The 20892-nt window shown below is 43.4% G+C and overlaps 1 protein-coding gene across 3 annotated transcripts in view; it reads left to right on the top strand.

Annotated features, from left to right (window-relative positions):
• Positions 1-326: 326 nt before the first annotated feature.
• LOC137323994 (phospholipid-transporting ATPase VD-like) overlaps positions 327-20892 on the top strand; it is a 231749-nt gene continuing 211183 nt past the window's right edge. For all 3 annotated transcript variants that reach the window (XM_067988174.1, XM_067988168.1, XM_067988179.1), the window contains exon 1: positions 327-500. The gene's annotated coding sequence lies outside the window, so the exon portion shown is untranslated. The remainder of the gene's footprint in view (positions 501-20892) is intronic.

The raw sequence follows: 20892 nt of genomic DNA, 5'->3' as shown, positions 1-20892 counted from the left end.
CCTCTGTGCTGTAACCGTTCTATGATTCTATGGTTATATTTTTATTTCAAAAATAATAGAAATTACATTTAGTTTTGATATTTATCAAACTGTTGTTTTTCTGAGCCGGAAACGTGCTGCTGTTTGTAATCAGTACGTAGCTGAATAGAAAACCACCTCTATATTGTTCCTGTTTTCTGTGCTTATCTTACAGAATTTCTATGGGTTAGTTTCAGTCATCAAGTTTTCTGTGTGCGATTAAGCTGTCTGGTCCTTCCCCCACAAACTGCTGTCTGAATTGATTGAGTTGGTCTCATTGGAACTTTGGTTTCATCCTGGCATGTGTCTCTGGAATGAAAGTATATGGTAGAAGAAGTTAAGGGCTTTTTCTGCTGAATTATCAAAGTGGACGAGCCAGGAACTGAAATGTTTGATGCCTGACTAACACAAAATAAAGGATTACTACTGAAAAGACCATATCCTGTGCTGCACATTTCTACTGTTATGGACACTAGCAGCGGGTAAGTCTGTGTCCCTTTGTTAATTCTGCTTTGGAATTAGTAACCTGAAGTGTGAAAGAACAATCCTTTCTATCCTGTAGGAAATCAGCAATCATTTGATTTGATTTGTTCTCAGCTGGTCATGGTTTAAAAATTCAAACCTAGCTTGTAACTCGTGAAGTTAAGGCGCACAATCTTTATGAAAAATCTTTTGCATTTTTTGGTTGAAATGTACAGAAAAATGAAATAGATTATGTTAGAATGGTGCTCAAGTCACGTATACCTGGTATAGTCATAATTAAAACGACATTTAAGTCTGATGCTCTTCTCTCTTCCCTCCCCCATAAATAATGTTTGTCAGTCACTTTTTCATAAGGAGACAGTGGTTACTCAGCAGTGTGCTGACCCTGTACCAGAAGCAGAGGGCAAGGCTTGGTTATGATTGATGACTCATATGGCTTATGGTTGCTATAAAATACTTTTGTGGAGCATTTGGAGATGTATTTACTGCACAGACTTAAGTGAGCGGAAAAAGGAACCATTATGAAGTTCTGTGGGTTTTTTTAGGGGAGGAGCTCTATTTCTCAACGGTGAACATGTGATGTTCTTTCTGGGGGTTTCCAAGAACTTTTCCCAAAAGCTTTGCACAAAGACTTTTAAGTTGTCAATCCAGAAACTAGTGTACTGTATCTGTGAGTTGGAAAAGTGCCACTAATTTTTAAAAGTGCAGCTGTTTAAATTCTGGTGACTATTCAGATACTGAATGGATTGCTGTCTTTTCCACAGTGAGCACACTTATTAAAAAAATTCCAGTTTTCTCCTCCTCACCAGAAGGCAGTGCCACACTAGGTTATGGTTCAAGGGGTGACAGGAGCCCCCTGGTGCCTTGTTATTATTCTTCATGTGTAATCCTATACATGAATGTCAGCAGGCTTTTCAACCGTGGGAGGGGTGACAACACAGCCAAACCTGATCCAGAAATATTAACACGTTGTCAAAGGTAATCAGTAGTAGGATCCAGGAACGGCGAGGCTATATTGAAGTCTCCCCATTGCTGCCACCCTGCCTCAATCAACTATCTCAGCACTGACCAGGAATCTGTGTAACTCCGTACGGCGCCACATTATGTACTTCGAAAGAAAGTCTTGCATTTATATAGCACCTATCACCAACTTAGGACGTCCCAAAGCGCTTTGCAGCCAATCAAACACTTTTGAAGTCGAGTCACTGTTGTAATGTAGGATGTGTGGCAGCCAATTTGCGCACAGCAAGATCCCACAAACAACAATGAGACAAATGACCAGATAACCTGTTTTTTTTAGTGTTGTTGGTTGAGGGATAAACCTTAGCCAGGACATAGGGGACGATACCCCTGTGCTTCTTCAGATAGTGCCATAGAATCTTTTACGTCCATCTGAGAGGACAGACGGGGCATTCGAATGGCTTACCCACTGTGCGTGATGGGGTGGGAAGGGGAAGCTCTCTACACAGGGTGTACTTATCATGGGAGGATGCTTGCTAACTATATGCTTTGAAATCGTTCTAACCCGGACAAGCTAAGAACGTTGCATGTAAGTAGAGATATAGAGAATTGAACTAAAGTTGCAGCGATGCAGCTTCAGTCTCTTGTGAGCTGCTGGTAACTTATTATCCAAGTGAATGCTACTGATCTTTAATAGTTTTATTTTCATCACTTCTCTCTCCTCCATGGCCAGTGGTCTATCTCAGGCCACTACATTGAAAACAAACTGAAATTGGGGTTGAGGCAGAGTAAAGTGAGCTTCACTCTGTATCTGACTATCCTACCTCTGGCCATGAAATATTTGATGATGACACATGGGCCCCGATATTTACTCTGAGTTGGGGGGGGTTGGGGGGGAGTTTTTTCAGATGCAAAACCTGGACGTGAAGTTAACGGGTCGGATTCTGCAATCGCAACTTATTTGAAGGAGTAAATTTCTTCTTCCAGGTTTTGCGCCCAGCTGCCAGCCAGATTGACAGGCTCATCGCCTGTCAGGCGGAAAGCAGCCAGGGAGAGATTGGAGTCTTCGGGGTTTGTATGGGGGGCAATCGCGCGGGTGGGGGGGAAGTTGGACACTGTTGGGGGGGGGGGGGGGGGGGGCGGCGTCTTTAAAAGGTAAGCTTGGTGAGCTAACACTCCTGCTTCTCCTGGTCCACAAGCGGTACAATAAAGGCACTTACATCCGGCCCTTCTCGCCTCCGTTTTACTGGCGAGATTCATGAGCCACGGGAAACCTGTGCTGGAGGTGTTAAATTTAAAGATCTCTTAAAATCAATTTAAAAAGATGTAATTAATGTCTCATAATGACGTTAATTGTTCCGAGAACTACCCGCCCACCTGAACCTGCCTCTGGCAAGTAGGTTACTCGCACACATCCAAACGTGCCTCCGTTAAACCCGTAAGTGGGCACGTTGGGCTGGGATGTCGTCCACTGGAAAAATCATTCATTTTAACTTCCCACCCGCAACCAACCCACCCATTCTTCGGGGTTAAAAACTCTCCCCTTGATGTCCAAAAGGGTCAAAGGGGAAATCTTGTTTTTTCCTTTCCTGTCAACTATTTGCAAATTCCCTTGATAAAGTGCAAGCCATGCTGTAGTTCTCCACGTTCATATATTTTTCATCTACGTAATTGCTGATGCTTTTATTTGCTGTCTTTCTTGTGTACTTTGGATCTGAGAGAAAAATAAAATTGTTCTTTGAGCCTCCCGATGTTTCAGTGGATAAATAACCCTGTCACTGAACTGAACAGACCAAGGTTTGGGTCTGCCTCTATCTCACCCCCACTGAAGTCAAAGCCATGCTTCTGTCTCGAATTATCCAATGCCCTCCTTGCCATCCTCCCACCCTCCACAAACTCAGACATGTTCAAAGTTCAGCTGCCTGTATCCTGTCTCCACTCATTCATCACCCACATCCTCACCCACCTACACTGGCTCCCTCTTCCCCAATACACTGAATTTTAAATCGTTACCTTCAGATCTCTTCATGGTCTTGCCCCACGCTTCCTTTTGCAGCCTTACGTTCCCTACCCCACACACCCTGCCTCAAACTCTGACCTTCCGTGAACCCTTCCCTTCCTTCGCCTTCAGCTGCTTTGGCCTGACTCTGGAATGCTCTCTCTGCCTCTCTTCTCTCTCCATCTTTAAAAGCCTTTTTAAAACCCAACTTTTTGACCAAGTCCACAGACATCTCTCCCACCATGGCTCAGTGTTTTTTTTTGTGTACTCCTCTATAAAGTACCTTGGGATGTTTTCTACATTAAAGGCTTTATATATTTGCCAGTTGCTTTTGTTTGCTCCTATGCCAGTGCTGAGTTAGCTGACCTCAGTCGGGGTGGTGGTGGGGTTGCTACAATGACTCCGTCCCCAGGATAGAGAGGGGAAAAAAAAGCCATTGCTCTTGTTCATCTTATCTATCGATAGACCCTGCTGGAAAGTGCATGGCGGTGACACAGGGTGGGGTTAGGTGTCTGCTCGGCTGCAGTGGTCCCAAGGGTCAAATAGGCTGTCAATATTCGCTGTCTAGGCTCACGTTTGAACAATGGTCACATTGGCGAGTTGCCAGAGGCTGCTGGCACGTTGGGCTCATAGTCCATCAAGAAATACAACTGTCCGGAGAGAAGGGTCAAAAGGGGGAAAAAAATTCAAGGACAGACAATATGCATTTTGTAACAGTTCATACCCCCCCTCCCAACGCCTGTTGCCTCAGGGATAGCTAACCACCATGAGTGCAGATGGGTGAGTGTAATATTTTACTGCTGAGCTACGGTACCAGCAATGCTTTGGGTAGTATTGTTGCTTCGAGTACCACTGCCTTCTACGAGAGCAGGATATTGAGCTTCACGGTGAATAATTTCTTTGAGGCGCACAGTTTAATCATTTTAATTGTAGTGAGATTTTATCTAACTTGGCTTTACGCTTCTGAGAGACAGAAGTTATATGCGTTGTTGTGCGGATATGCTGACAACAGGAAACTAAACGTCTTACAAGATGCTTCTTTCTTCTCCCTCCCCCAACTTTTTCTAGGGAAAACTTCACATTGGTAACTCATGCGATTATAAACCAATCAGTCTCCCAAGCCTCTTTCACTACATGTTACCCCCTTCCTGTATGTTTTTAAATAGAATCATTGTGCAACTGTGTTGGATACTGCATATTCTGTATGTGGTTTTGAAATACCACAGTACTGTTGCACATCTCCACAAAAAATGTGCATTGCAAATGTTGGTTGGGTTTGTACTTCATTCAGGATGGGGCCTAAACAGCAGGATACCAATTGTGGGATGGGGCCTAAGCAGCAGAGCACTAACTGTGGGATGGGGCCTAAGCAGTAGGGCACTAACTGTGGGATGGGGCCTAAGCAGTAGGGCACTAACTGTGGGATGGGGCCTAAGCAGCAGAGCACTAACTGTGGGATGGGGCCTAAGCAGCAGAGCACTAACTGGGATGGGGCCTAAGCAGCAGAGCACTAACTGGGATGGGGCCTAAGCAGCAGAGCACTAACTGTGGGATGGGGCCTAAGCAGTAGGGCACTAACTGTAGAATGGGCCTAGACGGCAGGGCACTAACTATGGGATAGGCCTAGGTGGCAGGACACTAACTGTGGGATGGGGCTTAGGCTGCAGGGCACTAACTGTGGGATGGGGTCTAGGCGGAAGGGCACCAATTGTGGGATGGGGCCTAAGCACTAGGCTGCTACCTGTGGGATAGGATCTAACTGGCATACCTGAATTTCCTCTGTCATTCTGCAGGACCTGTTGAAATGTGCTCCTGGCCACTCCCATAATATCCTGGTTGGTAAAGACATAGTCAGGTGTAACACTAAGCCAAACAGTCCAGAAAGTCCCAGATTTGATTACCTGTCTAGGCTGAGTCAGTTGATCTCAGCCGGGACAGCATTTGGGGTGCTATGATTGGCTTCAGTGTCCCTGAGCCAGAGAGGAGAAAAATTAGCCATGGTTCCTGCTCCTGCAAGGTGGGTTTGTGTGAATGCTGACTTAGCTGTGATACATTCCGAAGTTGAATAGCCTCCAGAGACTCACTGTTAGGTTTGTACATAAAGGAAAAAGAAAGACTTACAACATGATGAATAAAAAGTACTGGAGGGCTTCCATGAGTCAGTGCCTTCAAAAGAGAAGGGGAGGCTACTGACTTATATATAGTCGCTGGGTTAAAATTCTGGAACTCCTACACTAACAGCGTTGTGGGAGTACCTTCACCACATAGACTGCAGCGGTTTAAGAAGGTGGCCCATTGTCACCTTCTCCAGAGTAACTAGGGATGGGCAATAAAAGCTGGCCTTGCTAGTGATGCCCATCTCCCAAGATCCTTATCGCTGAGGCCTAAGGCCATTTAAAATGGGTAACAATACAAAGTAAGCAGTGTGACTTTCTGAACTTTCAATTTGTTAGTCTAATAACTGAAGTAAGCTCCTCACAGTTCATGGGGATGCTATCTAACTCACACAGAGGAACAAGTTGCCATTAACTGAGGTGAATTTGTAATTTATCTGCAGTTTGTACTAATAAAGAAAGACTTGCATTTATATAGTGCCTTTCACAGCCTACGAGTGTCCCAAAGTGTTTTGCAGCCAATGAAGTGCTTTTTGAAATGTAGTCACTGTTGTAATGTAGGAAATGGGAGCCTACATAACCCTCCAGCCTGCACGGTAACCATTTTCCTCTCTGAGAGTTTATCGTCCCATCTTCCTGATCTGAGCTGCAACAGCCGGACTCTCCCAAAGAAATTCTCAAAATCAATTCTCTACTCCATGTCATGTTTGGGGCAAGAAGGCTAAAATACACAGAATTTTATATCAGAATTGTGAGTATACATTGTGCCTTTCATTGTAAAGTGAACATACAGGGCAAACTTATTGACGGACCTATGTATGTGAAGGTACATTTGCCAGTGTAAAAGATGTTGTAACATTTCTGGCTTTCTCAAAATAGTTTTAACTCGTGTTCGCAGCAAAAAGGCAGTTTCCATAAGCAGAATGAGGCTCCCATGAACTGAGATCTGCACCCTTGTATATCTTTTCTGAGATAACGTGCCCATCATTAACAATTATCTATTTATTATTAAAGTGGCAATTGGAGATCGTACAGTATGCCCCTCCCCCACCCGTTCTCCTTTCAAAAGGTAGAAAAGGCTATACTGTCAGACCAAAGCGTATTGGCTAAAACTAATATTCAGATTTATATGAAAATGGAATAATAAACAGAAGCAGTGAGACATACATTACTGAAAGTGTAGCACTTAAAAAAAAATTATACTTTACTGCTGATAAAACACTCAAGCCTATCATATAGTAATGCATCTTGAGGTTTACACTATTAAAACATAGGTACAGGAGTAGGCCGTTTAGTCCCTCGAGCCTGTTCCACCATTCAGTGAGATCATGGCTGATCTGTGACCTAACTCCATATACCTTCCTTAACCCCAGATCCCTTAATAGCTTTTGGTTAAAAAAAATCTATCAATCTCAGATTTAAAATTAACAATTGAGCTAGCATCAATTGCCGTTTGAGGTAGAGAGTTCCAAACTTCTAGCACCCTTTGTGTGTAGAAGTGCTTCCTAACTTCACTCCTGAAAGTCCTGGCTCTAATTTTTAGGCTATGTCCCCTAGTCCTAGACTCTCCAACCAGCGCAAATAGTTTCTCTCTATCTACCCTATCAGTTCCCATTAATATCTTGGGAAACACGTCGTTACCTATATTAAATTTAGAGCATATACTGATGGAGTATGTGGCTTTTTCCATTTTTGGCAGGCAATGTTTTCTTGGTGTTCAGTTAGCCAGTTTTACCTTATTGTGAGGAGCTGTGTGTTTGTCTGAACTGTCCTTCATTTGCTTCAGTTATCAACTGATTCTTGAGGCTAACTACTTGCACTGATTGTGATATCTTGTTTTGCATTTTTACTTCATTTATTAGTGAATCCTAAAAAATCTGAATACCTAAAATGTCTTTTCCCCCACCCCTGTCTAATCTTACAGGGGACTTGTGGCTCTTTTAAAATTAATTGATTTTCCAATATTGGTTCTGGGTGTTCCTCCAAAGACTCATGGAAACCCATAGTATTCCTTGTACTGTACAATTACACGATTGGCTGAGTTTGCCCAAAGTTTATAGGACATTACAAAACAACCTGGAAAAAAGATGTTTGTAGAATAAACATTTATATTGTGACTGTGAAATGATCTTCCTAAGATAAGCATCGGAATCAGGAGGGGAGTACAAGTCCTGCCATATTCCAGTGCAGACCTGGTCAGAGCAGAACGGATCGAAAATGTTACTTTGAACCAACCTTGCAAATTGTTCGTTACAAGTCAGAAACCAGTTCAGACTAGATTTTTTTTAAGAAAAGCTTACCTCAAGAATCAGGAAAGAAGTTGTTTCTGTTTGAATATGTGGCTTTTGCTATTTTTAACTAGTTTGGGGAAACTTCTCTTTGGACATGTACTTGTAGGATAAGAGTCTGTAGTGTTTTTGGAGGCAGTAAGCCATCGTAATTTGAAATTATATTTAAAAAAAAAACACGAGTGGTTTATCGATGTCAACTCAGTCTTCTGTGTTTTTTTTCCAATTGCAGCTTCTCCTCCTGGGGTACAGTTCTGTACATTCCTGCTGCCCTCCAACTGGCCAATCTTAATGTGTAGGCATGAAGAATGAGCGTTGGCGGAGTGTATGCTAGATATTAAAAATGAAATTTGGGGGATTTATTAAAAAAATACATCTGTTACAAGTATGAACTTTCACCAGGGCGCTGAGCATGCCCACAAAATGACCATTGAGATGACCAGTAATATTAAAAGTTAAGTCTGTATTTTGATATTAGATTATTATTGTGCACCTTGTAACAGACAGCAGAGGTCCGATTGTCCGACTGGAATCTTTTTCTTCTTACCTGCATTTAACACAAATGTCTCAACAAAATTAATGTTGTGTGAAGGTGCTGACAGCTTTGGGTTGTGCAAAATATTCTATGTGCTAAATTTTCTACTCTGGTCAGTACGTTTTGAGCCAATTAGATTTTGAGCTCAGTACAATATTCTCTTGTGAATAACCTACCCTTTGATTATAGTCGTTACAGCCAACCATCCCAATAACCTATTTGCAATGTCTCACCAACACTTGTTTTGACTCAAGGACAAAGGTGCCTCGGATGTGAAGTCCAGACTGAAGAGTTTTTTGGCTGGAGGGATTATATTTGATGCAACTTTTATTTTGTCAATTAACTGCCAATTTTACCTGAAAAATGATAGGGGAATGATCCCCTGATGCCTCAGAAAAGCCATTCTATATTGAATCTAAACTGACCAGAAGGCCCCAGGTTCAAAGCTTTTCACAGCTGGAGTGGCAGTACAACAAAAACTTGACTAGCACCTTTTATGTAAAAAAAAAATCCCAAAGCATTTTAAAGCAGATTAGAAATCACTGAGCAGGAAATGGGGAAGATTATTGGAGAGTAATAAAGGTGCAGTCAAAGTCGTAGATTTTGAGGTGGTTTGTGAAGGCGTGGAGAGAGTAATGAGGCAGAGGGATTTAGGTAAAGCCTGTCTAAAGGTTCCACCACTGACGATGGAGCAGAGGGAGGGTGGAGTTGAGCAGTGAACCAGAGTCAGAGATGTGGAGAGTATGGGCTGGGAAATAGGGCTGAAGAAGAGATAAGTGAAGTGAGGCCATGGAAAGATTTAAAAATGAGGGCAGAGACTTGTTGGGGAACAGGAAGCCATGGTGTCCGCCTTGGCTCAGTGATAGTACTCTCACCTCTGATTCAAAAGGTTGTGGGTTCAAGTCCCACTCCAGAGACTTGAGCACATAATTCAAGTTGACACTTTTGTGCAATACTGAGGGAGTGCTGCACTGTCAGAGACGCCGTCTTTCAGATGAGATGTTAAACTGTGGTCCAGTCTCAAGTGGTCGTAAAAGATCCCACGGAACTATTTGAAGAAGAGTAGGGGAGTTCTCATGGTGTCCTGGCTAATATTTATCCCTCAACCAACACCAAAAACAGATGATCTGGTCATTTATTTAACGGCTGTGTGTGGGAGCTTGCTGTGCACAAATTGGCTGCCACGTTTCCTACATTACAACTACGACTAGACTTCTAAAGTACTTGAATGACTGTAAAGTGCTTTGGGACGTCCTAAGTTTGTGAAAGGCGCCATATAAATACAAGACTTTTTTTCTTTCTAATGGAGGAGGTCAGTATGGGTACCACAATTGGGAGAGAAAGTTCAGCCAGGGTTCCTGCTCCAGATCACTCCCGAGTATAATTCTGCTGGAAAGTGAGCAAGTGTGGATTTGAGTGAGGACAGGATTGGACCGTGCTGTAATTACCCACCCGCCCAACTGTTGAATAGCCTGCCACCAGCTCAGCTCATAATGAAAAATGGCTACTCGAGAAAGGTATGCCCAACATGTGTGACATTGTAACTCAAGAGCAGTCTATGCCTTTAGGAGCGCAGGAGAGGAGAAAAAGGAATAATAACTAAGAATGAAGCTGAATAAGACCTAGGAATCTTTGTAGACTTGACACTGAACATTTCTAACCAATGCAGAGCAGCAATCAACAAAGCCAATAGAATGGTGAACTACTTAACCAAAATAGTAGAACACAAGTGCAAGGGAGTAATTATCAAACTGTACAATGCTGTGGTCAGACCACACCTTGAGTACTGTGTTCAGTTTTGTTAGCTGACAATATGAGAGAGAGAGATATTCAAACCTTGGAGACAGTACGGAGAAGAGCTATGATACTGATCCCTAGTGTCAAAGGTCTGAGTTTGGAGGAAAGCATTGAGAGATTTGAGCTATTCCGTGTGGAAAGCAGGCACCATTTACAGAGGTTGTCTAGAAGTATACGGGGCAAGATAAAGCAGAAAAAGAAAGCTTATGACTGTCACAGAAAACTAAATACTGCAGAAAGCCTAGAGGAGTATAGAAAGTACAGGGATGACGTAAAAAAGGAAATAATGAGAGCAAAGAGAGGGCATGAAAAAATATTAGCTAGTAAGATTAAAGAAAACCCAAAGATGTTTTATCAGTACATTAAGAACAAGAGGATAGCTAAGGAAAAGGTGGGACCTATCAGGGATGATAAGGGTAACTTGTGTGTAGAAGCAGAGGATGTGGGTAGGGTTTTAAATAAATATTTTGTCTCCGTATTCACAAAGGAAAGGGATGATCCGGACATGGTAGATAAAGAGGAGAGGTGTGAAATATTGGATAAGGTAAACATAACGAGAGGAAGTACTAGAGGGACTGGAATCCTTGAAAGTTGATAAGTCACCAGGGCCGGATGGATTGTTTCCTAGGCTATTGAAGGAAGCCAGGGACGAAGTAGCGGATGCTCTGAGGATCATTTTCCAATCCTCACTAGATACAGGGGAGGTACTGGAGGACTGGAAGACTGCAATCGTAGTACCATTGTTTAAAAAGGGTGCGAGGGAGAGGCCGAACAATTATAGGCCGGTCAGTCTTACCTCGGTGGTGGGCAAACTATTGGAATCAATACTGAGAGATAGGATAAACTGTCACTTGGAAAGGCATGGTTTAATCAGGGCTAGTCAGCATGGATTTGTTCAGGGAAGGTCATGCCTTACAAATCTGATTGAATTCTCTGAGGAAGTGACGAGGAGGATTGATGAGGGTAGTGCAGTGGATGTTGTCTACATGGATTTTAGTAAGGCATTTGACAAGGTCCCACATGGCCGACTGGTCAGAAAGGTCAAATAGCCCATGGGATACAGGGAAATGTGGTGAATTGGATCCAAAATTCGCTCAGTAACAGGAAACAAAGGATAAAAATCGATGGATGTCTTTGCGAATGGAAATCCGTTTCCAGTGGTGTGCCACAGGGCTCACTGTTGGGTCCTTTGCTGTTTGTGGTACATATTAATGATTTGGACTTGAATGTAGGGGGCATGCTTGTCAAATTTGCAGATGACACAAAAATTGGCCGTGTAGTTGATAGTGAAGAGGATAACTGTAGATTCTGAGAAGATATCAATGGGTTGGTGGAGTGGGCGGAAAAGTGGCAAATGGAGTTCAACCCGGAGAAGTGTGAGGTAGTGCACAAAGGGAGGGCAAACAGTAAAAGGGAATACGCAGTAAATAAAGGGAATATATTGACAGGGGTAGAGGAAGTGAAAGACCTTGGAGTGCATGTGCACAGGTCCCTGAAGGTGGCAGTACAGGTAGATAAGGTTGGGAAAAAGGCATACGGAATGCTCTCCGTTATTAGCCGAGGTATAGAATACAAAAGCAGGGATGTAATGATGGAACTGTATAAAACGCTGGAGGAGGGTGCTAATAGGGTTAGAAGAAAAGGGGTGGGAAGAAGCTTGTGTGAAGCATAAACACCGGCATAGACCAGTTGGACTGAATGGTCTGTTTCTGTGCTGTATTCTCGAAAAAAAAAGGCCACAGCTGGAGTATTGTGCGCTGTTCTGGTCACCACATTACAGGAAGGACGTAATTGCTCTGGAGAGAGTGCAGAGAAGATTTACAAGAATGTTGCCAGGTCTTGAAAATTGCAGCTACGAGGAGAGATTGGCTGTGGTTGTTTTCCATGGAGCAGAGGAGGCTGAGGGGTGACTTGATTGAGGTGTACAAATTATGAGGGTCCAAGATAGAGTAGACAGGAAGTACCTGTTTCCCCTAGCGGAGAGTTCAAGAGCAAGAGGACATAGATTTAAGCTGATTGGCGGAAGGATTAGAGGGGACATGAGGAAAAACTTTTTTACCCAGAGGGTGGTGGGTGTATGGAATTCACTGCCTGAATTGGTGGTAGAGGCAGGGACCCTCAACTGTTTTTAAAAAGTACCTCAACCTGCACCTAAAGTGTTGTAAGCTGCAGGGCTACAGACCAGGCGCTGGAAGGTGGAATTAGAATGGGCACCTGGTTGTTCTTCGAGCCGGCGCAGACACAGTGGGCCGAATGGCTCCCTTCTGTGCTGTATCTTTTCTATGGTTCTTGGTATACAAGATAGTTAAGGGACTGGAAAGGGTAAATCTGGAATAATACTTGAAATTAAATTCCGAAAGTAGGACAAAGGGACACCAGTTCAAACTAGTAAAAGGAAATTTAGGACTGATAACAGGAAATTCTTTTTTACACAGTGTGCTCAATGTATGGAAAAGACTTCTAGAAAGTGTGGTGGAGACAAAAACCCCTAAAATCAATTAATAAACAATTGGATTCTGGATTTGATGAACTTTAGAATCTTTCTGCATGAATTAGTGAATGAAGATTGCCAAATCACCTTCCTCATCCGTAGTTATCTTGTGATCTTGACAAAAAAAATCACAGAAATTGGTTGTTGTTTTGTGTCATAAAGCCAAGAATCTCAGATCATCAGCAACAACTCATCTAGAGCAGTGTGTTGTTTCTTTTTGGCAATTAATTTTTTTTGCAGCTCTTGTTACCTGTTGTTCCAGAAGTGGCATTTAACACAACAAAGGTTATGGGCCCTGACAATGTCCCGGCAGTAGTGCTAAAGACCTGTGCAGGAGAGCTAACCATTCCCCTAGCCAAGCTATTTCAGTAAAGCTATGACACTGGCATCTACCGACAAGAGCAGCAATGTCACGGTAACCCCATCAACTCCGAGTTCTCCTCTAAGTCAGTGTTGTCCAGTAGAAATTGCTGACTAACCATAGCGACACTGTTTTAGCCACATGTACTACTTTTAGTAGAAAATGCCTTAGTACACTCACACAATACAGGTAAGTGTACTTTGCGTGTATATTTACTTAACAAACATCTACCATCATTTAGTAACCAAGGAAGTAAAGCACGCAATCGTAAAAAAACACTCGTTCAATCTGCTTTTCTCCTTCCCATGTTGAAGTACACACGCATTCGCCATGCGAATGAGTATTGAGATCAAATGCCCAACGACAGTTTCTATTACTCATTTTTTATTTACTAATCAGAAATGGAATTAGCCACATTTGGATTCCCAATTACCCACATGTGATTAGTGACTAATGTTTTGGACAACACTGCTGTAAGTCGCACACTACCCTGTCTTGGACGTATATCACCATTCCTTCATCGCCGCTGGGGTCAGAATCCTGGAATTTCTTGCCTAACACAATCGGGGGGAGCGCTTTCACAACAAGGACTGCAGCAAGTCGAGGAGAAGGCCCACCACTGCCTTCTCATGGCAACTAGGGATGGGCAGTAAATGCGGACCAATGTGCATTGACCACATCCCAGGAACACACTTTTTTTTTAATAAATGATTCTGTAAATGAGGCAAATCCTATGAGGGCAAATAGTCAGCCATTGAGTTTATTGTAAAAGGTTTCAAGTCATCGTCTCTTTTTCTTTTGATCTTGCTGAGTTTCAAATGCTAAAAATATTCTTAAATTTTCTCTCCAATATTCTCCCCCGCCCCTTCATTAGTGAAGGCATAAACTTCAGTGACCTTTTATACCTAGCTTGGCGGTTGTACTTCATAAGTGAGCAGGAATAGTGAGTATTAGCATTTAACAATGTGGACGTACCACAGCAAACCAGTTCCCATCCTCATCAGTGCACTTCCAACTGTCGGATCATAGTTAGGGCCAGGAACTGTGTCTGTTTCCACACCTTCCATGTCAGAAAATGTATTGCTGGACTGGGCAAAAGATCAGCAATCAAATCTAATCCTTTCCTAGAAACATAGAAGAAGGCGGCCATTCAGGCCATCGTGCCGGTGCCAGTTCTTTACTAGAGCAATCCAAAACTAATTCCACTTACCCACTCTGGTTGGGGACTCACTACCTTGTCATGTAGTGCATTTTCCTTTTAATTCTAATGAAATATCTGCACAAGTAGAGTTTATGTTTGATTGAAATGGAGTGTACACTTTCCCCACTTATGCACACCCAACCTACCTAAATCTAGAGAGCTTCAGTACAGATTGGCAACAGCCATAGTTTAGGCTGATTTCTTGATATAATGCCCATCTTGTCCACTTCCCTCTAAGAAACTAGATCACATGATGTAAAAGAACTCTTCACCTATAATAAACCCGAGCTATGAGTCTGAGTGGAGCTAAAAAGAATTTGGCATTTATTGTTGTTTCCCTTTATCAAAGCTTGTGTGTCATTTTGAGGTTATAAACCTGTGAAAGACTTTTTACGTCATTTGCTGGTGGTTAAGTGCGCTACTGTTTGGTTTCCTGCAGGCCTGGAGCTGCAGTTGTAGAGCACTGTCTTTCAATTCTGACTTCTAAACAGTTAATTGCCCTGCTTCAGGCCAAGTCTCTGGAATAACATGATAGTTTGATTCAAATGTATTATGTTTTGTAGCCCATTTATATGGCAGTAACACATCTAGAGACAGCAGTCTCCAAAAGCTGGGAACCCCACCTTGTGAAGTACAATCCGGTAGCAAACGTTCTAGCTAGCCTGTGTTGCATAGCAATGCGATTTTTATGTTGCTGGCCCCCTGCTATTTAAAAAGGTTTGAGGCCAGAAATGGGAAACTTATGAACAGAACTTTTTTTTCACCAATTTCTCCCTCCCACTGAAGATGTTGACTTCTTGCTGTGCTATGCTTTCACGGTTTCTGGTTGCCTTCTGGTGTCTTGGATACATGACCATCGATTCATGTGTAAACCTTGATGATGACTATCGACAGGCTGATCTCCCGCAGAGCATTGCAGCCAAAGCCAGTTTTGTCCTTATCCAATATCCACACGTGCACACTTTCAATAGACGGACTGGGTTGCAGTAAGGAATCTCTTTTTTCCCTCCCCCCACCCCCATCCAACTTGGGGTACTGATACCAGTTACAGTGCTCCTATCAATGTCTTGAGATCAGTTAATTCAACACAAATTAAAGATTGAACCTACAATGTAGTGGTATATCTGATAAACTTGCTGTGCTGTCCAGGAACAGGACTTTCAATCCCACCCACAGTCAGATAATAGGCTTCCTTTGAGGGGATGAAGTCATGTGCCTCAATAACTTTACCTAAATAGGTGATTATAGCTGGCGCATCAGGAGGAAGTGCCACCCTATCAGCAATATAAAAATTGAGGCCTGAAGTTTTCTGGTTGCTGGATGGCCTAACGTTTAATCCTGCTCTGACGACCAGCAAAGCCCAGCCAATGATAAAAATATGGCAGCTAGAAACAGCCTTGAATCATGGCTTTAAATAGCTGTGCATGTTTGAGCATCGAATATTTTTCTGCTGTTCATTTGTTGTTAAATTCATCCCACAATACAAATGATGCAGTTTCCACAGTAATTGCTCCATCAAGCACCATTGCAGAACTACTTCTTGTCATATAATTAGGCCATAACATGGAGTAAAATCCACTCTCGCAGAGCATTTGACCTGAATCATGATAGTTTTGTAGGAACAGATGTATTCGTGCCCTCTTGGCTGGGAGAGTGACTTTATAGAAAGTCTTTTCAAAAAAATCTTTAAATGTATATTTTTTAAACATCAGAAATTTAAGTTTGGGTCACTTAAAGGAGTGACATGCTATCATAGAATCATAGTAGGTACAGCAAAGGAGAAGGCCATTTGGTCCATTGTGCCTGTGCCAGCTCTTTGAAAGAGCTATCCAACTAGTCCCATTCCCCTGCTCTTTCCCTATAGCCCTGTAAATGAGAATAATTAAACCTCTATATTGTTTTGATATCTAGTTGCTGCCAGAATTAACATTCCAACAATTCCTTCAATTGGGCTGCGTTCATGACCTAAAGCTCCTGTAAAATCAGACTCTTCCCTTTTAATCTGCACTGTAGGATTGGAGGGCTATCCTTTACATTTCAAAAGGGAACACTGTCTTGACCTGCAGTTAACAGAGAGGCAGCTTTTGCAAAACGATATAAATATTCATGTCCCATTCCAGAATACTGTGTATTATAATGTGCTCTACATGTTACTGAAAATCATTTAATTTATGTAAGTTTACAAGGCATCCTTAGATGATTAGGGCCATTGATGAGAAGGACAGTGTGCGCCTGCCTACGTATGGACTGGAAACGCTTGAAGTGGCTGATTGAGTTTACTCCTTCTATCAGGCTTTTCCCAGTTTGCACTAGCATGGACACCAGCTAATTCCTAATGAATAACCTAGTAAAACCTGAAAAAACAGTCCGAAATTTCCAATTTCCAAATCCCCAAAGTTAAAGTCTAGGATATTATGATGGCTGTATTGGGGTAGCTGGAATACAAAGAGGAGGAAGTGGATGCTTCAGTTGTACAGCACTTTGGTCGGACTCCATTTGGACGACTGCATTCAGTTTTGGGCACCGCACCTCAGGAAAGATATATTGACCTTGGAGGAGGTACAGCTCAAATTCACCAGAATGATACCAGGACTTAACAGGTCAACTTATGAGGACAGGTTGCATAAACTTAGCTTGAGTACACAAGGTTGACGGGTGATCTAATCGAGGCCTTTAAAATGATAAATGGATTCGATAGGTATCGATACGGAAAAACTATTTCCTCTGGTTGGGAATCCAGAACGAGGGGCCACAATCGTATAATTAGAGCTAGGCCATTTAGGAGTCAAATAAGGAAGCACTTTTTCACACAAAGGGTAGTGGAAATCTGGAATTCTCTCCCCAAAAAGCTGTGGATGTTGGATCAATTGAAATTTTCAACACTCGGGTCGATAGATTTTTATTAGGTAAGGGATTCAAGGATATAGATCAAAGGCGGGTTTATGGAGTTGAGGTACAGATCAGCCATGATCTAATTGAATGGTGAAACAGGTTAGAGAGGCTGATAGGACTACTCATGTTGCTATGGGGGGAATTTTAACCCCCCTGATGGGTGGGTTAGTGGCTGTGGGATAGGTTAAAATTTGAAAAATCTGAACCTCGGCTCCAAAAGTACTAAAGGAAGTGGTCCTGGAAATAGTGGATGCATTGGCGATCATCTTCCAAAATTCTATAGACTCTGGAACAGTTCCTACAGATTGGAGGGTGGCAAATGTAACCCCACTATTTAAAAAAGGAGGGAGAGAAAAAACAGTGAATTACAGACCAGTTAGCCTAACATCAGTAGTGGGGAAAATGCTAGAGTCTATTATAAAAGATGTGATAACAGAACACTTGGAGGGCATTAATGGGATTCGACGAAGTCAGCATGGGTTTATGAAAGGGAAATCATGCTTAACAAATCTACTGGAGTTTTTTGAGGATGTAACTAGTAGAATAGATAGGGGAGAACCAGTGGATGTGGTGTATTTGGATTTTCAGAAGGCTTTTGATAAGGTCCCACAGAAGAGGTTAGTGTGCAAAATTAAAGCAAATGGGATTGGGGGGAATATACTGGCACGGATTGAGAATTGGTTGACAGACAGGAAACAGAGAGTAGGAATAAACGGATCTTTTTCCGGGTGGCAGGCAGTGATTAGTGGGGTACCGCAGGGATCAGTGCTTGGGCCCCAGCTATTCACAATATATATCAATGATTTGGATGAGGGAACTAAATGTAACATTTCCAAGTTTGCAGACAACACAAAGCTGGGGTGGAATGTGAGCTGTGAGGAGGATGCAAAGAGGCTGCAATGTGATTTAGACAAGTTGGGTGAGTGGGCAAGAACATGGCAGATGCAGTATGACGTGGATAAATGTGAAGTTATCCACTTTGGTTGTAAAAACAGAAAGGCAGATTATTATCTGAATGGTGATAGATTAGGAAAAGGGGAGGTGCAACAAGACCTGGGTGTCCTTGTACACCAGTCGCTGAAAGCGAGCATTCAGGTGCAGCAAGCAGTTAGGAAGGCGAATGGTGTGTTGGCCTTCATTGCAAGAGGATTTGAGTACAGGAGCAGGGATGTCTTACTGCAGTTATACAGGACCTTGGTGAGACCACATCTGGAGTATTGTGTGCAGTTTTGGTCTCCTTATCTGAGGAAGGATGCCCTTGCCATGGAGGGAGCGCAACAAAGGTTTACCAGACTGATTCCTGGGATGGCAGGACTGACGTATGAGGAGAGATTGGGTCGACTAGGCCTATATTCACTAGAGTTTAGAAGAATGAGAGGTGATCCCATCGAAACATGTAAAATTCTAACAGGACTAGACAGACTAGATGCAGGGAGGATGTTCCCGATGGCTGGGAAGTCCAGAACCAGGCGTCACAGTCTCAGGATACGGGGAATGCCATTTAGAACCGAGATGAGGAGAAATTTCTTCACTCAGAGGGTGGTGAACCTGTGGAATTCTCAATCACAGAAGGCAGTGGAGGCCAACTCATTAGATGTATTCAAGAAGGAGATAGATATATTTCTTAATGCTAAAGGGATGAAGGGATATGGGGAAAAAGCAGGAACAGGGTACTGAGTTAGACGATCAGCCATGATCATTTTGAATGGTGGAGCAGGGCCGAAGGGCCGAATGGCCTACTCTTGCTTCGATTTTCTATGTTTCCAACCTGCACCTACTTCTGATTTAATGAATGCGGGTTTGGGTGCGGCCGAGTAACCCGCTCTCGAGAGGCAGGTCCGTCATTATAATATGTAAATGAGGGCCCTTTCGTGAGATTTTGGCAGAGATTTGAAATTAATGCCTCCTGCACAGGAGATTCGGGGTTCGGGAAACTCAGCAGTAAAACGGAGGCAAGATTGAACGGCACTTCATGGCGATGGTTAAAGGCCAGGTGTCCCGATATGAATAAAGGCTCAGTGCTCACAGTTGCTTTCTCAGAACCCTCTGGTAAACGATTTGCTGAGGGTTCATGTGTTGACAAATGTATTTGTACAGTTTGGAGGTGTTCACACAGAGAACATCAGGATGAGTGGTGCCATGGCTGCTTTTGATTGTCTTCCTCATCCAAAGTCCAGTCAGCAGCAGTGAGGTCACGCTGTGGTGGGAGCTGCAGTTGGACAGCAGAGGGGCGGACAGCTCACAGGAGGCACTCCCCACCTCACAGGATGTACAGACGGAGGCTCAGCTTCCTTGACCTCTCAGAAGAGCAGAGCTTCCAGAGGCTGAGATTGTCACATCAGGTGGTTTCAGACACCTGCAGCCTCCTAGAAGGATCTCTGCTGGTCCTGGTGGCCACGCATTGCCAGTGGCTGTGAAAGTCACCAACATCCCCGACCTGTCGTTCCTGGAACCATCCTTAAGGGTGAAAATCACCACTGCCTCTGGTACCTTCCAGGGCGTTATCGGAGACATATCGAGGGTCTCCCAGTTATCTGCATGTAAATGTATAAGGCAAGTGACTGTTGGATTGTTTGCCAGGGCTGGGAGTTATGTAAACTTCTTCCGCGATGACAAAAGCCCAAATTAGCAGGCACTCGGATTTGTGTCTCTGTCTGGCTTCCCACAGGTACAGAGTGCCATCAATTGCACACACGTGGCAATCAGAGCACCACCAGATTTACCAGGAGTATTCATGAACCACAAGGGATTTCATTCCATCAATGCTGAGCTGGTATTCAACCACAAGAAAAGGTTCATACAGGTCTACACCAAATTTTCTGGGAGCTGCCATGATGCTTTCATCCTGCGGCAGTCCAACATCCCCGACCTGTCATTCCTGGAACCATTCTTAAGGGTGACTGTTAGGAGACAAAGGATACACCCTTCAAACCTCAGACACCTCTGAGGAACCCCACCAATGAAGCCCAAGAGCACCACCACCACCTTCTTGAGGGCAATTAGGGATGGGCAATAAATGCTGGCCTCGCCAGCGACGCCCACATCCCGTGAACGAAAAACTACAACGACAGCCAAACGTCAACCAGACGTGTCATCGAGCAAACCATCAGCACGCTCAAGATGCGCTTCAGATGCCTGGACTGGTCTGGAGGCGCCCTTTAGTACTCGCCAGTGAGGGTCTCTAGGATGATCGTTGTGTGCTGAGTTCTGCTCAACACAACGCAGCAGTGAGGATTAGAGGTGGAGGAGGAACAAGCCGCTCATTGCTCATCATCTGATGACGATTCCAATGTAGAGAAGGAGGAAGGTGAAGATGGGGAACCCAACGCCAGACCAGCCGCTCACATTGCTGCTTGGGATACTCTAATAGCTCAAAGGTTCATTTAGTTACTTTGATCCAGTGTGAGTGACTATCACATCCCCCGGACCGTCCCCACCCCCCCCCCCCTCCCCCACCAACGCCCCACTGACACAAAGCAGTCCTCAAACCAATCATCCACCCATTGCACATGCACCAATTTGTCCCTTCAATTCATGTCTTCACATTCATCACCAAGCAACTGAAAAGGTGAGTTGACACCTGGCACACAAGAATAGGCGATATGGGGAAGTGGTGCAAATTAATTAATTTTGTGAGTTGATTTTTTTTTTAAAAAAGGAAACTTAATAAAATAACATTTTCACAAACACGCATGTGCATACCCTTGGTGAACTACAATGTTTTTCTTTTCCTTTGCCTACCGCTCCTATGTG

The sequence above is a fragment of the Heptranchias perlo genome, chromosome 1 (genome assembly GCF_035084215.1).
Source record: "Heptranchias perlo isolate sHepPer1 chromosome 1, sHepPer1.hap1, whole genome shotgun sequence".
Taxonomy (NCBI): domain Eukaryota; kingdom Metazoa; phylum Chordata; class Chondrichthyes; order Hexanchiformes; family Hexanchidae; genus Heptranchias; species Heptranchias perlo.
This window is presented reverse-complemented; position numbering and strand designations above follow the sequence as displayed.